This window comes from Eubalaena glacialis, chromosome 9, assembly GCF_028564815.1.
Source record: "Eubalaena glacialis isolate mEubGla1 chromosome 9, mEubGla1.1.hap2.+ XY, whole genome shotgun sequence".
Classification (NCBI taxonomy): Eukaryota; Metazoa; Chordata; class Mammalia; order Artiodactyla; family Balaenidae; genus Eubalaena; species Eubalaena glacialis.
Window position 1 is genome coordinate 17,486,407 of NC_083724.1, and position 22,632 is coordinate 17,509,038.

Here is a 22,632-nt window from a genome sequence, read left to right on the forward strand (position 1 = left end):
TTATTGCACCCGTTCCTTCCCTCCACCTTAATGTTTTTCTCTGAATTCAACATCTCTGAATTCTCTGATCCTTCCTCAGAGAATATGATTTTCAGGCATGTCAACATCCCCAATCACTCTCCTCAATAAGGTCGAGCTTGTCAGTATGCATCTTAAAGTAAAGATGCCAGAGAGACAAACCTGGGTCCCACCAGAGCCTTATAGCTAATCTTCTGTTTCGGCATTCAACTTTCACGAATGCTGTCTGAGTTAGCATTAGCTTTCCTCCACATTGGGAAGAGAGGATTCGGTGCCAGCAGCAATGTTGTTAGTTCATCTGCATCTCTGTTGGGGACAGGAGGAGCAGGTAATTAATTGTTTCTCTTCTGCACTAGGCAGCCAGCTTTCTTTGGAAAAGTTGAGCATCCCTCATCCAGCAATGGTTTCTGCAATTAACGCTATCCACAGCCAGGAGTTTGATTAATAGCTGGGAGATTTCTCCTTTGCTGACAAATGAGAAAAAGAGAAATCAGACAGGGAGAAGCTGAATGCATTTGCTTAGCACAGGGCTTGGCTAATGTTCTTTCCAAAGAAAGAACTGCAGCAATTTTCTAGGGACCTAAAGGGGAGAAAATCCCTTAAAAGTTTGCAAAGTAATGGATCCAAAAAACAGATGTGCCAGTTCCTTGGGAGCAGAGCAGAAAAGGCTGAATTGGTGGTCTCTGGAGCTGGAGAGGATTACTACGCACATGGCACAGGTGGGAAAATAAGGTCCAGAAAAGGGGACTTGGTTTTCCCAAGGTCGCACAACTTGCCAAGAGAAGCAAGGCCAGCTGTTGCCAAACTTTACATTTCCCAAAGTCATAGAGTCACTTTGTTCCAGCAGAAGGGAGGATAAGACTGTTGGGCCTGACTATCACAATTAAAGCAATTAAAGACCTAAATCCAGAAGCCTACACCCCTGGTCCAGTCCTCTCCATCACATCACAGCTGCTTGTGGCAGAAAGTGTATTGAGTGACCTAGAATGAGATCTGCAAGAGAAATCTGCCACTTTATAAATTCCACTCACTGTTTCTAGTTTTTCCCTTCAGGAGTGTCCTGAATAATTAAAATCTCCTGCCTCCTTGGAGATTAGAAGACAATGATCCTCGGCTAGGAGTGCTGAGCATTCTTCTCTCCCTTCCAAACATCCCAAATTCCCAGAACCTCTCCTTGAAGGGCATGGAGGGGATGGCATTGTGAGTTGAGAATAGCTGGTCAAGGAAGGAAGTCTGTGAGCCGTGAAGCTAAGCAATCAGTACCAAGACAGGCCAACAAAGGCAGGGAGGAAGCAGAGGCTGGAAAAGTGGATGAAGGGTGCCCAGAACTCTAAGGGCTGTTCCTGGGGCACACCCAAAGCCAGGAAATGGCAAATGTAAATATCACAATACATAGTCAAGGCAAAGGGCAAATCAGAGATTAAGACCATCCGGTGATCAGGAGGCAGAGGAGCTGGGGTGCATAAGCCCATTCCCAGTGAACTCTTGTGGATATTGGATCATCGCAATGGGATGGCTGTTGAAAGTCCTGGGCCCTGTTCCCACCGATGTGCTTCTGTTAGGCTTCATGGCCCAACTCTCTGAGAATAGATCCTCCTCCCTTGCCTCTTCCCTGCCATGTCTTTTAAGTTCAGTGCAGCCCTGGCCTCCTGGCTCTACAGGCTGTACACAAGGGGTGGTTTGCAAGCTGTAGATGTACTCTGTAACTCCCAGGTACGGTGTCTGCGTCCTGTGACACAGGTGTGGTGATAATTCTCCATGTGAATGTGGACAGGTAGACGATGGTCTACAGCTCCCCACAGGAAGTTGAAATAACTGTTTTCCCCAGAGTGCATCTTCCCCCTCCCCTGTGCAGACGCACATGCTCTTTGCAAAGTCCTAACAATTCAAGTCATAATGGAAGGGAATCTCACCCATTTTATTGCCATAGTTACCGAGATTGCAAGTTTAGATGCTGTATTAGCAGTAAGTGTGTAGTAATAATAGAAGTCAGGGAGGAGGGGACGAAATGGATTCTGGCTCCTGTTTCTCCCTACAGCGTCCTTCAGGGCAAATATACCAGAGACAGTTTGCATTAAATTGCAAAGTTGGCGGTTTTCTTAAAAAAAAAAATCCAAATAATTGCTTCAAAATCTCCTGTCTTCCCCTGACTGATTAACCCTCACGCAGCTCACCTCATCCTGAAACAATGAAAAGGAGGTTAAAAGAAAAATAAGTGGCCAGGGTTACCATGGGAACCAAAGTGGAAGGCAAGTGAAAGTCAATCTAAGGTTTCAATGCATATGAAGCAGATGTATGTGTGCAGACATATTTGCATATGGATGTCCATCTCCCCTCCTCTCTGCTATCCATAATGTGTTTTTACTTCTGGGCCCACCTCAGGACCCTCCACCTCCAGAGAGATTGTCCTGACAATTTTAAGCCCCAGTAATCTCTCTGTTCTGGAACTACATTTGAACTGTAGTCTGGACCCAGGAATCAACCTCTGAATATACACAGCCCTGGTAAGGAATCATAAGAGCCTTTGAGGTCACTGAATACTTCATGCTGTCTTATCTCTGTGCCTCTCCTCTTGCTGTTCACACCACGTGTAATGTCCTTGCCCACTCCTTTCATCCAGCTAACATCTATTATCCTCCCAACCTCAGTGCAAACAGCAGTTTCTCTACATTGCTTTTCTCTACCCCTTTGCCTCATTTCAGTGACGCCCGTACTGGGCTGGGGGCCTCTTTTCAATGCTGGCATAGTCCCTATCATAGCTCTAATTATATTCAGTTGTGATCTCTGCTTACACGGTTACCACGCTTATCCCGCCCCTGCTCTCCAGACCGTGAAGCACTGGAGCAGAGGGACTGTGCTTTGCATTGTGAACCCTCATTGCTCAATAGGAATATATGTGGCGAATGAATGAATATTAGAACAAATAATTAAAATTATTGCACAACCTAGGTCAAAACATCCATTTCCATATGCCAAGAACAGTTTCAACTGTTATTATTATGGTTGCTAATTGTGACTGTTATCTTTAAATGCACATTGTACTATTTCCCCCTGTTGATTCTAAGGGGAATGTTGAATATATGAGGAAGGTGCAGAAAGGCAAGATGGAGGGGGTTGGGATGGCAGGAACCTTAGCCTATGAAAAGTGGGTAAAGGACCCTGGAACTTTAGCACAGATAAGAAGTTGAAAAGATATGATTCACTGAGTTCCATTCTCAGAAGGGAGTCCTGGGACAGAACCTATTCTATGGGATCCAGAGAGCAGACATGGGGCGGGAGGCAACAAATGAAAGTTATGAAACAGAGTTTGTGTTTCATAAGGAAAGATGAAGCTTTACAGCTGTTCAGTATTAGAAAAGGCTGTCACGTGAGGTAATGAGTCCTCCATCACAGGAAGCATCCAAGTGGACACGAATGACCACTTATATATCAGGACATTAGGGAATGAGAAGTATGGTGTATGGTCAATAAGATACAAAGAGAAAACTGGAGTTTAAGGTGATGGAGGTGGTGGTGGCAAAAAATGATGCAAAATATGCAGGACTGAGCGGAAGGCGCTAAAAATGTAGCTCACAGACCGAGCACAGAGCACTGTGTTTGGCATTAATGTTTGACATTAATTTTCCTACAAGAATGAGGAGCCATGGAGGGGTTTGATGTGGAAAGTGACATGACCATTGATATGCTTTTTGAAGATCATTCTATCAGTTGTGAACAAGATGGATGGAGGGGACAAGCTTTAAGAATATTATGCAACTGTTACAGTAGCCCAGGTGATGGAGGCCAGGATGAAGGCAGGGGCGGCAGGGATGATGAAGAGCAGGAACGTGAGGGACATGTATCAAAGCAGAAGAGACAGACTGTATCAACCCGTCCTTCTATGTTGGTTCCACTCACTCTCTGCTACCCCTGTGTCTGCCATCCTGCTAAAGAAACCTGCCTTCCTTGTTTGCAAGAGCAGGCTCGGACTGCTGGCTGGGCTGCGAAGGTTGCAGTCACCTTGAGTGGATTCCCCACGCAGCTCAGCGAGAAGCAGAGCCTTCCCTCTGCTGCTCTGTCAGCTCCACTTTACATCAAAACTGCTTTGTATGTCACCAAGTTATTAAAGTTGCGGATTGCAGTGCTGTGTCAGGCGATGTTGTGCTGAAACTGGGTCAGCGAGGGCTGTCTCTCTGGAAAGATGTGGGCTCCTGGTGTCCCCGCATGCCAGCCCTAGTTGCAATGGCTCCTTGGCCGCCTCTCCGCAGCCGGCTTTGAGAGGAGGACATAATAACCACACAGCTTGGCCCTTCTATTCAGCAGCTCCAGTGGTAAATAATTCCCAACGCGAAGACTGGTCTTGCTTTTCTAAGTCTCTTTTGAATCATTCCTTTTCATGGATAGAATGACTATAACAAGTGAAGAATCTGCTGTTTCAAAACCCAGGCATGCATGTTTCCCCTCTGCTGCTCCAGGCAGCTCAGGGACAAAGGGGAACAGAGGGGCACAAACAGAATCTAGAAACGTGGTCAGGGAGAATGGGAGCACTTCAGGAAGAGACACAAAAGTGCACCGTAGAAGGAATGGTCACGCAGCATGGAGGGCACAGAGATGAGGATTTGGGGTCAAAAGAAGAAGTCCCTACCGGGCCTGTTCAGAGACAGAGGGCGCTACTTCTATTCATATTTTTTTCCCAATTCAAGCCAGTGCATATTTATCAAACACATAATATGTAGCAGCTTTGGGATGAACAACACAGACAGAACAAAGATTCCTGTCCTCATAGAGTTTGTATTTTAGCTGGGGGAGAAGGGAAATAAATCATAAATATAGTGAATAATTAAGTAATATAAATTACATAGTATGTTAGAAGGTATAAGTTATGGGAAAAAAAAATGTACTTATAGAGAGACAGAGACAGAGAGGTACAGAGGCAGAGAAGCGGGGGATAGGAATACCAGGGAACAAGGTTGTAACTTTTAAAAGGGTGGCTTTTAAAGTAATACTTTAAGATAAGTGTCATTGAGAAGGTGATATTTAAATAAGGAAGTGAAGAGGGTAAGAGAGTTAACCAAGGGGACGTCTGGGGGAGCATGTTCCATGCAGAGGGAAGAACCATCTCAAAGGCAGTGTGTCTGGCAGGTCCAAGACACAGCACAGAGGACACTGAAGCTGAAGCCAATGTGGGTGACGCGAAGAACAGTAGGAAGCGAAGTTAGAGAATTTCTAGGGGCAAGATCAGAGAGAGCATTACAGGTCCATGTCAGAACTTCATCTTTCACCAAGAGTGATATGGAAAGGCATTGCCTGAGAAGACAAAGAGCTCTCAGCAGAAGGTAGAACATCATCTAGACAGAATATTCTAGAACAGCGTTTCTCAACCAGGGAAGATTTTTGCCTCCAAGGGGACATTTGGCAATGTCTGGGGACATTTTTAGTTGTCACAACCAGGGCAAATATACTACTAGCATCTAGTGGATAGAGGCCAGGGATGCCCTTAAACATCCTCCAATGGGCCAGCCCCCCACAGCAAAGAATTACATGGTACAAATGCCAATAGTGCCAAAGTTGAGAAACACTGCTCTAGAAGGGAGGCAAGCGTCAGTCGACTGTCAGGCTCCATGTTCTTTGAGTAAAATGTGCCACAACTTCTAGGAGAGCCTAGCAGGGCTGACTTATCCATTAGACACAGTAGAACTAGTGCTTAGGGTCCATGACAATTTTATGGGGCTACTAAAAGTTTTACTTAAAACTTTTTACTTAAAAGAAAAATATATATATAACTTACCTTCGATTATGTTCATCTTTGTAACAATACAGTCATAAAATATACTTTTTTTTTTTTTAAATGAAGGAAGGAACCTGTGATATGCCTAGGGCCCCAGAGGTCATACTGGCCTCTTCTGATGTTCAGTTTAGGACATCTCTGCCTTCCCGAGTCTTCCATCTACCCATGGTGTTCCTAGGCCTAAAGAATGCAGTCTTGTCCTGCCGTCTTTCCTGCCCAGGTCGGTAGGGTTATAAACATAACTTACCACCAAGTTCAGTCATTTTCATGGAATGACAGAACACTGTCAGAGCTAGAAGAGCCTTTAGATCTCATCTGGTCTGGCCACCTCATGTTATAAGGTAAGGAGATTGAGGTAGACAGGGGAGGTGAGCTGACTACAGTCACACAGGTAATTTGTTCCAGAGTCAGAACTGGGAGGATCCTCATAGAGTTCACATTATCAGCTTCCATTTCTGAGTCTCACATTTGGTTTACACCAATTAAAAAAAAAACAAAAAAACAAAAAACCTTAATGCCATTCTTTGTAACTTCTTTTTTTTTTTAATTTATTTATTTATTTATTTTTTTTTTTTTTATTTTTGGCTGTGTTGGGTCTTCGTTTCTGTGCGAGGGCTTTCTCTAGTTGTGGCAAGCGGGGGCCACTCTTCATTGCGGTGCGCGGCCTTCTCACTATCGCGGCCTCTCTTGTTGCGGAGCACAGGCTCCAGACGCGCAGGCTCAGTAGTTGTGGCTCACGGGCCTAGTTGCTCCTCGGCATGTGGGATCTTCCCAGACCAGGGCTCGAACCTGTGTCCCCTGCGTTGGCAGGCAGATTCTCAACCACTGCGCCACCAGGGAAGCCCCATTCTTGTAACTTCTTAACATTTTTCACTTTTCAAAGCTCTTTAAAATACTACTACTTCACTTGATCTTTTCAGTAACTCTATGAGAGGCAATTAGAGAGGAGGCAATTCTTATCATGCCTATTTCTGAGATGCAAAAACTGAGACTCAGGAGCCCCTGTGACTTGTCTTGGATTACAGAGCTCACAAGGGGTGGAGTCACACACTTAAATTCTAAGTTCTTGACTTCTCTTTCAGGGCTGTCTTCCAAGCCATCACTTTTTCTATTATTATTATTCTTGATAGGTCACATGATGCCGACATCATACCTGGTATTATGTAAATGCTTATTAAATGAATAGCTGAACTGTTGTGTTCCATAGATTAAATCATGCTCCCAGCAACACAACCCATGTAGTGAATGTCTGATACATCACAGTCAGGAAGAAGTTGGTCTTATTCATAAAAGTGTCAGCATAGAATGGGGGATGGGTGGCATTGTAATTTTAGTTCACTTTCGTTTCACTAAATCCCATTATAGTTTAGTTTTTTCCCCTGTGTTATTTTCATAAGTGTAAGTATGAGAAAATAAGTACAACTATAAGGAAATGAAATGAAAGATGATAGGGTGTCAAAACTCCAAATTGTCTGCGAATTACTACTTGAGAGGGCCAAATAAACCAGATTACTCTGCTGACTTGCTTGTCTTCCTTTTCTGAATTGCTCTTATCTTTTAGGCTGAGACCATTTAACCCCATTCCCATGTTCCAACCTACTGCACACTTGGGAACAAGCCTTGTGTCTGTTCTATAGAAATACGAAAAAGACCCAATCAGCTCAAGGCCTCAGTAACAAGGCATTCAACCTGTTGGTCTGAGTCTGACGTGGTCTTACACACTAGAGTTGAAGCCTGGATGTCCTGTGCATATGCCCTTGCCTTACGGCCGATTCTAGATATTGGGTCTTTGTCTTCATTCATTCATACATCACAAACTTAGAGTGAATGCATACCATTTGTCCACATCCATCTTCCTAGTTATTTATAAATATATATTGAGCACCTACTATTTGTTAGGCATTGTGTCTGGTGCTGAGAAACCAAGAAAAAAAGACATAGTGTAGCTTTCTAGAAATTCAAGGTCTAGAAAAATGTGTAAAAGGTATACCTGTAAGTAAACTGACAGCTGCAGAATAAGGTGATTAGACCTACAAACGGCATGGACAAACTCCTCTGAGAGTTTGAGTAAACTCAGTGGAGAATGACTGGTTCTATCTAGAGCAATGCGGTGGTTGGAGAAGGCTTTGCAAAAGATGCAAGAAAAAAAAAGAGTCATGGAAGACACTTTTCAGGGTGAAGTGAAAGAACATTCCAGGTGGAAGGAACAGTAAAAACAAAATCAGACATGCATGAGGGGCTGTCACTTCTGAGAAAGGTAGAAATATTCTGGTAACAATACATCCCAGGACTGAGTGCCTATGATGGCAAAGACAATGGGTTAAGTATTTAATGCACATGATCTTACTGAATCCTCCCTTCAATTCTAAGATTTACCTATTTCATAGATGAAGAAGTGCTTGCCAACATGAGGAAGTGGGTGACCTAAGATTGCATAGCTTGTAAGATGAACCAGTAATTGGGCATTGATGTGTCAATCTCCAAAGCCTCATTCTTAGACCCTACACTGTGCTGCTCCCCCATTTTATTGATGGGGAGAGTGGGCCCTAGGGAGGTGAATGCCTTTTCTTAGAAGCACACAGCTGCGACACGTTGAATCTACAACTGGATTGGTCCATGTTTATGTTCTTTTCATGACGTAAACTGTCATGCTGTGCAGGGATTTATTAAAGAGATTTCAGTGTAGAAACAGAAGCATTTCCCCCCACAAGTTTGTGATGAGAACCCAGCTACTCAGCCCCCAAAACGAGTGTTACCTTTATGGCACAAACAGATATATCAATGCAAACTGCCCCTGGTCTATTGCATTATGAAAAGGAAAACTACCCAGCTACAGGAGTTTCAGGAAAAATGGAAGGGAGAGACAAATAGTGGGCTGATGGAACAAGAATTCGATGGTCTTTGGGGAAGAAATGGGAAAAGTAAGGACAATGGATTTCAAGTTGAGGCAGTGGAAGCCCTTGAGGGTTGAAGGAAATGTAGGCAGGAACAAGAGATGTACAAGATGCAAGAAATAAAGAACACCGCGAAGACTGCTCTTGCATAGAGAACCAAACAGAACGCACATCAGTAAAGAAGGCTTTGTGTGAAATCCACAGAAGAGAAATAGGGGTTTTGTGAGAAGTTAATAGAGAAAAAGCAAAGAGTGGAGACTAAGAGTCCCACGGTGATGGAGTGCACATCCCAGTAGAAGGAGAAATACATGACTTGAGGAAGTTACAGCCCGAGGAAAAAAAAGGAGTAACACAAAGGGGAAAAGCTAAGAGGCTTAGAAAGGATGTCTTGAAGGATGAAAATAGAATTGCACAGATACAGAGAAATCACAACTCAGAGTAGGGGACATGTAATACCAAGAGGAAACAAAGCATGTGGGCTGTGAGTGAAGAACAGTGGAGATAAATTGAGCATAATAAAGGAGGAAATGTGGATTGAGAAAATATAAATGATTCATGAAAGGAGCAAGAGTCGGTAGCTAACATTTATTGATCATTTGTAATGTGCCCAGTATTTTACATATGGTCTATCATTTAATTCTCCTAACAGCCCTATGTTGTCAGATGTTTAGCCATATATTCCAGATCCAGTAGAGGTTACATGTCTTGACTGAGATCATACCTCTAGTAGTACTAGAGCTAGGACTTGGATTCTAGAATTGTGGTGCACCTATGTCCAGAGACACTCCTTTCCCCATATTTCAACCTGCCTCCATCAGGATTGGTGGGTTATACACTGGTCAGCAGAGAAGAGCATCATAATCTAGTTCACATACTCTGATAAAATAAAACCAATGGTAACGTTAAACTATATCAAGTGATTTGCATACTCCCTGGAACAGAGAGATCACTCCATAAATATTGGTTTCTATGATTTTACTTAGCCAGAAATTGGACCTGGGAAAATAATGTGATTTGTGAGTGAGCAAGAATAAATAAGTATTTTAAAGGTTAGAGGAAAAAATGCTACCATTTCTGATCATTTGGCTACCGAAAGCTGATTGTAAGCATCTCTTCTCAATTGCATGCTTAGTGACTTCATATTGGTATCTTGAAATTAGCCATGGTGGGAATATTTACACCACAGAAATCAGCGAGCGAACAGTATCAAGGCTTTCTATTCCCACCCCTGTCCCCATAGAGCTCATTGTTAAACATTCATCAGCACACCAATGAATAGTCCCCACCTGAGTGGGAAGAGGTATGATCTCAGTTATATAATAGGGAAGGACAAACATAATGTTTTTTTTTTTAAATGAATGTGCCTTTCCCCAAAACACACACACACACACACACACACACACAAATATACTTGTAGAAACAAGGTGGTTTTCTTGAAACAGTAAAACAGATTTATTTGGAAGAAGATTTTGACTGTCTTAGGGAAAAGCAAGGCATTGGGAAGTGGTTAAGTATGACCTATGAAGTTACACGTTTAAAATTGGAATCGGACAAATGATATTCAGACATATATTAACATTCTGAAGCGTAGTAGTGATATTTATGAGAGTACCTTCTGGAATAAATGCCTCAGAGTTTACATTCTGGCTTGGCCCCTTATTAGCCATGGGATCTTAGGCCAGTTAATTAACTTCTCTGTTGCAATTTCATCTGTAAAATGAGGATAATGACAATGCTTCTTGGAGGAAGTCAATAGGAGTCTGTGAAGCAACGCAGGTCAAGAAATTTGCACAGTGCTTGGGATGCAGAGATCACTCACTAAATGCTGGCTTCCAGGATGTTGCTGAACCAGAAACTGGGCCTGGAAAATTGGTACAATGTATGTGCAAGCAAAAATAGACACAGTAAGAGTTGGAGGAAATGATGCTTTTTTTTTTTCTGATCATTCTAGTGTAATAGCTAAATTGAATCCTTTAAATGTGGGAATATTTGACCCCAACATATAGGCGATGCTTCAACCCCTCTTAGAGGAAGAGAAGACTGAAAATGCACTATGAAGTTAACAGTTTCCTTCCTGTGTTGTGAGGTGGATGGATAGATTCTATCAGTGCTTCTCTAATCTGATGGATTATCAGAATCACCCAGGTGGCTTTACAAAATATACAGTTCCTGTCCCTAACTCAGAAAAGTCTCATTAGGTGTTGGGGGTCTATGAATTTCTCTCTTTTCCAAAGCACCCTCTCCCAAGGAGATTTTGGTGATCAGCCAGGGTTGGTGACCACTGAACTACATCTCAGCTCTGCATCTGTAACTAAAGCTAAAGTTATTTCATGTCCAACTGCAGCCTCAGCCTCACCTCTGGATGTTTCTCTTGCACTAGCCCCTGCACCAGTATTTGGGGCCAATGACAATTAAGGCTGAGCACTGTTTGGGAAGTCACTGCTTGCGGGGAAGCTCATTCCAATATTGGTTGGTTTGGTTCCCATGAGAACGCTCGCTTGTGCTGAATCCATGTCTCTCTGTTCCCCGATCACGTCTATCCATCACCTTAGCTTTATCTTCCAGCGTCAAGCAGAGTCTTTGTAGAGTATAAGTCAGCACAGAGCCTGGAATCTTGGGAGTACTTGGGAAATATCCAAAGGAGCCTTATAGGCCAGAAATTCTACTGGAGTTCAATGTATCTACAAATACAGGTAGATGCTCTGATCAGAGAAGGCTTCCTAGAAGAAATGGAGTTTTAGCTGGACCTTGAAAGATAGAAAGGCTTTGAGGAGATGGAAATTGGGTGTTGGGAAATGGTGAGGCTCCTTATTGTAGGAAGGGGCAAGATCAGAAATGAGCTTTAGATCTGTCAATCATGGGGTGGTGTAGTGGATGCATTGAAGGGGAGAATCCTGGAGGCAAGAAGTCTCCCCTGCATGGGCTTTGCAAACACAGAGAAGCCCATGGCACAGGATGGTGGGAGGATTTTCAGGCCATGAGAGCAGTGGGGCCATGCAGTCACTAGTGGGGATCTAGTGTTTATAGAACCTCTATCACATGGCCTCATTCTACCTCTATTACCTCAATCCATCCCACCCGAACCTGAGAAGGTAAGCATCCTTTATCCTCACCTTACATGGAAACAAATTGAGCGTAAGGAAGGCGCCATGACTGTCTCAAGGTCACACATGCATGAAGTGGTAAAATCAGACCCAGGCTGGCCTATCTCTAAATCTCAGGAGCCTTGAGGCATATGATTAAAGACAAAAAAGGAAAAGGTGACAAAGCAGTCATTTGCAGAGGAAGAACACGTAGATAAAAAAGAGGAGGAAGGAAAAAAAAAAAAAACCCAGAAACACACACACACACACACACACACACACACACACACACACACACACACGAGCCTGTACCGGTACTTATTATACTCTAAGCAGGCCTTCCCACTGTCCTCTGGCTAATGTATTCTGCAGCAAGTTTCGGGGATTTAAGAGAGAGTGACATGTGAGCTCATAAGAAGTAAATGATAACGTGGGGATTACCGATAATCCTACCTTTCTCTTTCCAACCCTCCAAGGGACTAAGAGGCCTGTATATATATTTTTTCTTTTTTTCAGAAAATTTTCTTTCCTTTCATAACCACTGGCCTAGATTGTGTCTCTTTTCCCTCTGGTGTTTGGCCAAATGCAACGGGAGACATGACAAGACTGAGTCTTTGCGACGGGATACAAAAATAATAATAAATAAAGTCGGTCATGTTACATCTGCATTCAGAAGGGCCTCCTGTCTCTTCCACTTGGTGCCTTTGCTCGAATTAAATTACCGTCTGCCTGTTGTCACCACGGCTCTATATATATCTCACGCTCAGCTATCGAGATGAATGAGTAGGGCCCATGTTGTTGGGTCAGACCACAGGAGACATCACTGCTGCTACCTCCTCCCCAAAAGAACAGACTGTATTTCTGGCCCTGAAGGTCCCCCCAACCCTGTGCTTTATGAGATGGAACTCAAAGGGGCCAAGGATTCGAGGGCTCCTGAACTTTCAGTTTCTTCTGTAACGAGATCAGGAATCTCTCTGACATTCATCAAAGCAGTTGAGGTTATGGCCTTCATGTTCTACTGACTGGTCTTTTGGTTCCCATCTTTTTCCTTTCAGTCCATCTGCCATACCATCCCCTGAGTGACAGAACTAAAGATTATTTCTGATCTTATTTCTTCTTAGTAGAGTTTCGCCATTTCCCAATACCTTAAGCAATTTCAGGTCCTTCAGATCTGGTCCCCTGCCTCCTTTCCAGGTTTCTCTCTTCTTTATCTCACCCATATTTTTATCATTGAAAATAATTATAATAATACGTATCACTTACTGAGGACTTACTATGTGACAGTGTACCAATTACTTTCTAGTCATCATCTCAATTTATTTTATCCCATTGTAATTCTCTGAGGCAAGTATCTGCATTATCCTCATTTTACCAGGCAAGGCGATGAAACTTAAGAACAGAGGAGTTCAATAACCTGGCCAGGTCACACAGCTTCCACTTGGTAGATTTAGGTCTGTCTGTCATTAAACCTCCCGTTGTTAATCACTAATCTTTGCCTCATGTATATCACACTACAGTGTAACCCACAAGTTCACATCTGTCTCTCTCTCCACTAAATCAGCAACTCGAACAGATTAAGAATAGTGCTTTTGTTCATTGTTCTCATCCCTAGCTGGAACAGAGCCATGGCAGGCATTCAGAAAATGTTTTCTAAATTGTATTCTATTCTGTTCTATCTCCGAGTGGTAGATAGAGGCATGGTAAGAACTACACTCTAGATGCAGACTAGTTCAAATCACATTTCTGTGACCTCTGGATTTGTAATAATCTAGGGCAGAGTTGTTAGCTGCTCTGTGGTTTAGTCTCCTATTTGTATAATGGGATTTGAGTGAGAAGTAAATGAGTAAATTCACATCAAGCTTTTGAAGAATGCCAGGCATAGCGGAAGTTATCCACAAAGGTAAGCCCTAGTTATCAGTTGGCTGCCTGATGACCCACAGCACTTTGTGTACACTTTTAGGAATGTGCCATCATGCTATGCTTCCCTGTCTACTCTGCTAGACCTTGACCCTCCTGAGTGTGGAGGTCATGCTTTGTTTGGGTTTTTACACCACTCCCCTTCAGGGCCTGGCCAGTAATGTTAGCTCAGTCAAGGATTTTAAATGAGTAGGCACGGAATTCTGGAATTATATCTATTCTGCTCTCCAGTCTATGGGGGACATGAAGGCCACCAGATAGGGATTCTCAGTTGCCTCCTCCAGTTTCCATGCCTGTAAGAACTATATACGACTGCTTCCCGATGCCCCATTCAGCGTTTGCTCAGCAGCTAGTTACTGAAGCTGACGACATGGGCAACTGTTCAGGAACCATGTGCTGGGCACTGCTGAGTGTCTTACATGCATCACCCTGTTTCATGTGAACACATTACATTAGGTACCCCAGTGTACTGGAGAGAAACTGGTGAACAACATGGACAAATGACATTCCTCATGGAGGTGGCAGAGGAGGGAACCTCTGTGTGTGATCATTTAGCATCTCCTACCTCCCAGAGACCTCAGTCAGTGTCTTGGAGAAAGTCAAAGAGCCAAGCCAGAAAAAGAGAAAATCTCTGCAGGAGACTTCTTCTGGAATGCTGTCTCTGCCCCAGGGCAAAGGCTTTCTGCTCCAGGCCAGCCAGGAGCTCCTGCTGAGCAAAGGGCAAGGTCTGGCTCCAACTGCCCTTCTGGACAACACTTTATTTTATACACCAGTGCCTGTAAAGCAGCAACTCTCAGCGCTTTTTCCGTATCACAGGTGAAAATGATGGACCAACTCTCATGCATAGGGAGGTGGATTTGGGCTCAATTTAAATATTTCTATTTATATATCTGTCAACAGATGTGTCAAACAATGAAATGAGGCACTTGGGGGAAAAATTAGCCCCATCGCTGGCATTTTGAGCATAGTCTGAACAATCATGAATAATAGATATTTGAGGACGGGATTTGAGAGCCCACCCAGTCTTGGTGATCAGGCACACATGGGTTCCAGCCTTACTAACTGCAGTTCACTAGCTACATGATTTGGAAGAATCCGTTCAACCTCCCTAAGCCTCAGTTTCCCCTCTGCACAATGGGGATGATGAGGACACCTACCTCAGGGGTTTTTGGGAACATTGAATGGGGTGATTCACGTAAAATGCCCAGCATAGGGCCTGGCACATGGTAACTGCTCAAAGACTGCTTTGTTAGTATAAGTGGAATTAATAACTTTTTAAAATTAGTGTGGTTTTTATTCTTATTGTTTTCTGGTAGTGGAAGGAATTTCTGCACTGGATAGAGAGTTGAGCAAAAGCTTTAGAAGAGAGAAAGAAAGAAAGAAAAAGAGAGAAAGGAAAGAAGGGAGGGAGGGAGGAAGGAAGGAAGAAAGAAAGAAAGGAAGGAAGGAAAGAAAGAGAAAGAGAGAGAAAGAGAAAGGGAGGGAGGGAGGAAGGAAGGAAGAAAGAAAGGAAGGAAAGAAAAAAAGAGAGAGGAAAGGAAGGAGGGAGGAAGGAAGGAAGGAAGGAAGGAGGAAGGGAGAGAAAATAAGGCTAAAACCCTTAACCAGAGCCCTGAATATAAAACAGATTAAAGTGGAACCACTCCAGTTAATCCCTCGCGTGTTTCCCCACCCTTTTTACTCCATCCCTGCCCTTTTGTATTATCATCAGTAGGGGTAGCATTCATATCATTGTATGACTGCTACTACCCCACTACTCCAGTGGTTTCTCCTTCACACACAGTCAGCATCGTTCAGTGGGATCAAGCAGATCTGACTCAAATCTAGGCCATGCCTCTCACTGTTTCTGCGACATTAGGCAGAACAGGAGGCCAGCAGAGAGAGACAGGGGAGCCTAGGCCTGAGGCTGCTGTACTCATACAGAGTTCTTTGGAAGATTTCTTTTTCTGGTGTTTCACATTCTGTCTCTACCACTCAACTGGCATCTCCTTGAGGACAGGAGGCAGCTGTCTCTTCTCTTGGTACCCTTTCACCATCTGGTATAAAACTTTACATTCAGTGGATGTTCTCTGGTGTCTGGCTCTATAAGCTGCTAATTCCTAGGTGATGTATTCTTTTCAACTGGAGTGTCTACTCAAGAGAAGCAAAACTGCCATGTCATGAATCTTTGACTCTTTGTCATAAAAATAGGGGAAGGGGAAATTATGTAACTCTGTTATACAACTGACAACAATTTTATAGCCAGTGACACATTCCCTTTACAACGGTGATTCTCCACTCCTGATGTTGTAACATACCAATATGTTTTTTTGTTTCCTGAAAGGGAGGGTGAGGTCATGGCAATTCCCGGAAAGTATTTAAAGCAAACCAAATAACAAGTCACATTACCTCAAGTCTAAATTATAACTTCACCAGTGTCACACAGCAAGTGTATAGCAACATCAGGATGAGAACTTGGGCCTCCTAAATTCCAGGAACCACAATCCAGTGGATTTAATGCTAAATTACCAGGGCTTTCAATCTGATTGTATCCTCCCTGCCTCTTAACAAAAGCACATACCAGAAGTTAGTATTTTTGAGTGATTGTTAAGAGCCTTGCTCTTTGCTTGTATTAACTCATTTAATACATTATCCTTAACTGAAGGATGAGCCAACTGAGACTGATTAAATGACCTTGCCAGAGTCTACTGATGCCAGTTAACTCTTGGCATCTACACAATTAACTATTTCTACTATATACTTTCCACCTCTTTGTGCTATAGCTGTGTTCTTCTACCTGCTGTTTCCCAGATTTAAGCTTTGCATTCATGCTATTCTTTTGTCTAAGAATTCCCCTCCCTCATCTTCCACCATGCTCCACCTGCAGAGCTATTCTTTTAAAATTTCCCGCTCAAATAGCACCTCTTCTGTAAAGCCTTCCTCGACTGCTTCTAGGCAGAACAACCCGGCTCCCATGTTGGCATAACAGTTTGTGTGTGTGTGTGTGTGTGTGTGTGTGAATTATCTATTGACACATCTGCCCCACCAAATTGAATCTGAACTTCTCAGTGTTGAGAGCATGTCTTTGTTATTTATTCCTGCACCCTCATGTGTCTTGCACTGTGCTAACAACAATGTATCTTCTCCATGAATGTTAGATGGAAGGATGAGTAAAAAAAGAAAACTTTCAAGGAGAAAAAGGAGAGCGAGAGCTTTACTTTAATTAAACTGCCAACAAATCTGAGAGGCACGTATTAGTATCCTCATTTTACCGCTGGGACAGACAAGACAGATACTGTAAGACTTAGCATCAGAGCAGAGATCTGTCTGATTCCCAAGCTGGCATTCCTTTCTTTCTTTTAGAAGAAGAAAAGGCACATTCTTTGGGGGAATGCAGTCGGCACTGTCACCTGCAGAAGCAGTTAATGGAGATCACAGAAAGAAGGGAAGGAGAAGAGCAAAGGGAGAAAGAACATCAAAAAGTAAGGAAGGTGGAATATTGTCAGTTCAGGGCAGAGAGGGAGACACGACTTCCCAGGTAAGAATCAGCTTAGCACCCAATAAGAAGGTGCAAAGGAAGGAAGATTGCGGTGACATTTAGACAGGCTAGAATGACACCAGAATTGAACCCCAGATAATTGGATGAGTCTTCTTCAAAACTGTTTCGAGAGCCAGAAAAGAGTGAAGAGCAAAGACAGGGGTCTGCATCAGGCAAAGGAAAAATAATTATTTAAAGGCAGATGCCATGGCTCAGGAAGGGAACTGCTTGACCTCACTGCTTGAGAAGGGAAGTGCCTGGGAGGTCTGGCAGCCTGGCCACTGAGTACATCTTTGGTGGCTGTTTGCAGTGGCATATGGTTGAGGGATAATAGCAGCCCCACAGTGATAGAAGGGATAATCACACATGACATTTTAAGAAAGAGAGCAGGAAGGAATGAGGAACCAGAGGTCTCTGCAATTACCAATCGCCAATTGTGAAATTTATGCAGAGTGTTTACTCTTAACTGGCAAGAATTTGCAGATGGTGAGAGGCACGAGGGGTCAGGCAGTGCCTCCATAGCTAACTGTTTAGGAGCCTGTGAGATATCACTTTAAATGTCAAGTATGGGAAAGGAAAGGATAATTGCAAGCATTATAGTATAAGAAAGGGCTTGGATTTAGACAAACTGTAGTTTTCTCCTTAAGATAATTCAAAATAGTCAAGTATACACATTGCTAAAATTTAGAAGAATCTTATAAAGGTGACGTGGATTAATTTAAAAGATTTTTAAATGTGTAGGCAAGCTGGGAGGTATTTTGGGGATTATACAGTTGGACAGAAGAGGAACCCTTCTTTCAAGGAGTTTTCCGTCCAGAATGATACTAACCACTCCCATGTAATAGCACTTCCCTAAAATGTCTTGAATCTTCTGTTTCATTTGCTTCTCATATCTGTCATAGAAGTGACTCCATAAACCATCACTCCCCAGACAAAGAAACAGAGACCAAGGGACAAAGAGATCAGCAAGTGTTTGTTAAGCAGATAGTGGTGGAGGCAATTCACCATCCCATTGTCTTAACCCCTGCTTCCATAGTCTTTCTCTAGCCCTCACCTAGATTAATAGCTGAATCTTTTCCATAAATGAGGGAGAGTGGTAAAAATTATAAATGCATGAATAAAACTGCTTGATTAGTGTTTCCCAATTTCGTATAGTATCAGGAGTTTTAAAATGCTAGAACCACATGTTAAGGATGCTGGACCATCTGCGTGATAGAGTTACACCTCTAATCATAGAATGGAATTGCTGGAAAGGACATTTACTCCAACCCCTGCATTTTATAGATAAGGAAATAGTCCTGGAGAGGTGAACATGCTAGGATGTCAGAGAGCTGGCCTGACCCTCAGCGGCTGTTTGGTTCATTGCTTTCCAATAGACAATTTTTTCATGGCACTTTCAACTTCTCCCCACATCTGCATATCTCTTGTATTATTCATTTTGTTCTCTGTTTTATTTTTCCTAGAAAGGCCCACATTATAAACTTACATATATATTTTAATGGATCATATTCCTTACTATTCACAAACCTTATTACGAATAGAAAATAACCATGAAAATATATACATAATCATTGAAGGTAATATACTCATCGGTTTGCCACATAAAACCATCTTTTTTATCAACATACCACACTTTGGAAAATGGTGATCCAGCCCAAGTATCCCATTTTACAGGCAAGAAACTCGAGTCCAGAGAGGAGTTTTGAACTATGCATCGACTACCTCTGCTCACTTACCTGATCTCAGCAGCTAGTGTTCCAGTAACCGGCAAAAACGTTCCCTGCTCCTTGTGGTGCTCGGTTCTCAGACCTGGACGAGACACAGACCACAGCCAATCCAATCAAAGGTGATGTGTAGAAAGGACTCAGCAGGACCCGGCAGTGAGCTGAACAGTCAGAGATTTATCTCCTGCCACAATTTCAAAACTGCTCCTTGCAAGGTAGAAGTTTTTACAGCAAGTATTTCCCTCTGGAGAGCAGTAGACTCTTCCAGAGATTCAGGGTCTCAAGTTTAAAGGTCAAATCTATTGAATATCAACCTTCAATGCCCACTGCTATACCTGCCCTTAACAATACCAAAAAGAGGATCCTGGGAAGATTGATAATGACCCAGCACGTTCTTGCCCAGGAGATCCTGGTGTTTCCCAGAGAAAACCATTTTTGGAATCTTGAGAGTCAATGGCAAGCTGAATAGTCAGTTTGCAAAAGTGGAGCTGACAAGTTTTATTTTGATTTATTTTGCAATGGAAAATCAGAAAAATAAAATAGGCAGCAGATGCCTCAGAGAGTTCAGGGCAGACCATGACGTTTTTCTGGTATAAGTTTATGCTAGGTCTCAACTATCCCGGAGCATGAAGAAAGGAAATTGGCAACACACTAGGAGGAACTAGGAGAACTAAAAACTTGCCTAGGTCACAATGTCTAAATGGATATTGTAAACTCAAAATCAAACAGGCCAGGCTAATCTCCCAGTGAGTCTGGTCTGGTGGGATTGAGAAGAAGCAAATGTAACCGTGTGAAAGAAAGAGACATTTTCTGACCAGTAAGGGGTGTTTAACAAGAAGGATCACATATTTCATTCTGTTGATCTTGCCTTGGTTGTTATGAATCTTAGCAATAAATCTCAAGGACAAAACCAGTAATCATATTAAACGTAGGGTATTATCCTCCATTTTCTATTGTAACTGTGATTCTCAGATCTTTCAGTGCATTAAAATCACTTGGGGAATACTTTAAAATACAGATTCCTTAGGCTCAACCTCTGATACTAAATCAGAATTTCCAGCAATAAGGATGATAAACAAGGCTAGAAAAATAGATAGAAATATATAATTAAAGACCTCAAGTGATTCTTAAGCCAAGCACTTTTTTAAAAGTCAGAGTTGGTAAGCTTTATCATCTTGATATATTATTCCCACTTTTAATAGTTCTATTGAAAGGATCTCAATTGTAAGCTGCCAGAAGTCCTTGGTGAAAACAGACTGAGTACAAATGAAGGGTGAGGGAAGAGGCTAGAAGAAGAGAGAACAGATGAGAAAGAGAGAGAGACCTAGAGACCTAAGAAAACATGTTGGATTAAGTAGCTTAATCTAACTTTAGTATCTTGGAACAGAGAAGGATTGTCTAACCTTTGGAGAGAGACTTCTGTTACCCATCTAAGAAATAAAGTCAAAGACAGCTTGTCTGGAGATTTTGTGAGAAGTTCAGAGCCTCTGAAACTTTTTCATATAATCCCTTATTTTAAACTTCCTCTTTCCAAATAATGCCTCCCAGGGATTTCCTTAAACAGGAACAGTATTCATTCCTCTTTTGTGGAGATGGGAAGACCACCAAGAAAGAATCTAAAGAAGAAGATAAGACTGAGTCCCAGAAAGAAGGTGGGCCATGCAACCGCATCTCGCAGCGGGGCCCTGGAAAGATGGAGGCACGATGTCCTAGGGAGCAGTGGATAAAAACCAGGCTGGGTTATTTCAGGTCAGTCCTGTCTTGCTTGGCTCATGGGAGATGGGGTGTTGTTAGTGTGAGACAAGAGCTCAGATTGGCAACTGACTGATTTTGATTTAATTACATAGTGAGATGGTTTCTTAAGAGCATACATCACCATCCTTTCTCCTAAACGTGGGTTTAATTTTCAACAAAACACTTCTCGCATAAACAACATGTCGTTTCTAAACCCTTATTGCCATTCCCAGAACTGCTTGCAGCCTTTCAGAAACCCATTATTTTATAATTATAATCAAGACTATTAGGACAGGACAATTTGTGCCAAAAGCACATTTACACTCAGAACTGTCACTTAGCACTGTCACAGGGAGGTATCATCTCTATTTCTGTAAAAATCAAAGAGAGTAGCAGACACTGCCTTATAAACTTTCAATTTCTAGATGGCGTGGGAGGTACTGACCTTGTCTGAATTTTTCTCCAATCAGTCCTCTGAATACCCCTGGAGGAATAGCTGCTACTTGGTGGAAAGAATGCAGCCCTGGAAATCAGGCCAACTTGGGTTCACATCCTAATTTTCTTCCTTCCAACTGGACAATTCACCTTTGGACCTCAGTTTCTTCATCTGAAAAATGGCAAAGCTATTAATAATATGTGCCCATTTAATTTTAACAATTAAATGAATTAATATACAGATTGGAACAGTCCCAGGCATGTACCAAAAGCTTAGCAAATATTAGTTATTTTTGTGATTAATGCATAGAAGCTGTGTGACCATAGACAAGTTACTCATCCTCTCTGGGCACCCATTTCCTCTTTGTCCAAGTGAGGAAACTGGTAGTGGCAGCAATCAGATAAGCTCACATGATGCTCAATATATTTGATTCCTTTTGATCAGCCATTTATTTCACAGGTTTCACTATGAGTTGAAAACTCTGTGAGCTCCATAAGGAAACCCAGAGCGTGTGACCTTATTCCAGCCGTCTGGAAAGTCCTTAGCTTTTGGAATTTCCCCATAACCTCTGTGTTCAGTCGCAGGTCTGTGATTTCCATCAGGAAGTCAGACTGACTAGAAAAATGATACAGCAACCTAAGCATGTTGTTTACAGGAAAGGCATGATCTAGTGGACCTGATTTGTCCATTGTTAAAAATCTTTCATCATGTGTATTTTTTTTTTCAAATTAGTCCAACAGCTTTATTAAAAGATAAAACCCTTCTCCCCCTGCGGTCCTGGCGGCATTGGCCTCAGGCTCTGAGCATCCAGATGTCCTGCAGCCCGAGAGGCATCATGTGTATCTTTAATTTACTTTTTCACAGGTTCTTATGGCTGTAATAGTAATATTGATAAGTAACAATAGTAATAATTCTCTTTGGTCAATACCAATCAAAATTATGACGATGAAATAGAAGGCTTTATGCATTTTTGTGGGAAGAGAGTGCTCTTGACATAGTACAGTGCTTACTTGTCTTAGTTATGGAGTGAAGTAGACTTACATCCTAACCTCAGAGCTGTCATTCATTAACAGGTGACCTTGGGCACATTACAGAATGACTCCAAGTGTCAGTCTCCTCATCTATAAATTGGAAATAGTTAGTATCTTCCTAATTCATTGATGTGACAAAGTAAATGAGATAGTATATATAAGGCCCTTGCACAAAATGATTGCTCAATTGAAGATAACTATTGGTTATTATTATCACTATTGTCATTATAGCCAGTGAGGTCTGCAAAGAAGATAGTATCACCCCCATTTTATGTATTGAAATCTGAGCCTCAAGGCACTTGAATGACTTGCCCACAATCACACAAGTAAATGAAGAGCCTGAACCAGATCTTGGTTTCTACTCTCACAGGAAGTTCAGTGTCCCCTGCATCAGAATTCTGCTCCATTACAAATGGACAGAGTCTGGCTTTTGCCCTTTTTTTTAGACATATATACATTCTTTTTTAAATATTCTTTTCCATTGTGGTTTATCCCAGGAGACTGGATATAG

At 42.4% G+C, this 22,632-nt stretch overlaps 1 long non-coding RNA gene across 1 annotated transcript; it reads right to left on the minus strand.

Annotated features, from left to right (window-relative positions):
* Positions 1–467: 467 nt before the first annotated feature.
* LOC133097178 (uncharacterized) lies at positions 468–21,257 on the minus strand. Its single transcript, XR_009701998.1, has 3 exons — positions 21,100–21,257; positions 18,933–19,005; positions 468–485 (listed from the first exon to the last, which is right to left on the minus strand). It is a non-coding gene; the product is annotated as an uncharacterized LOC133097178 (long non-coding RNA).
* Positions 21,258–22,632: the final 1,375 nt, after the last annotated feature.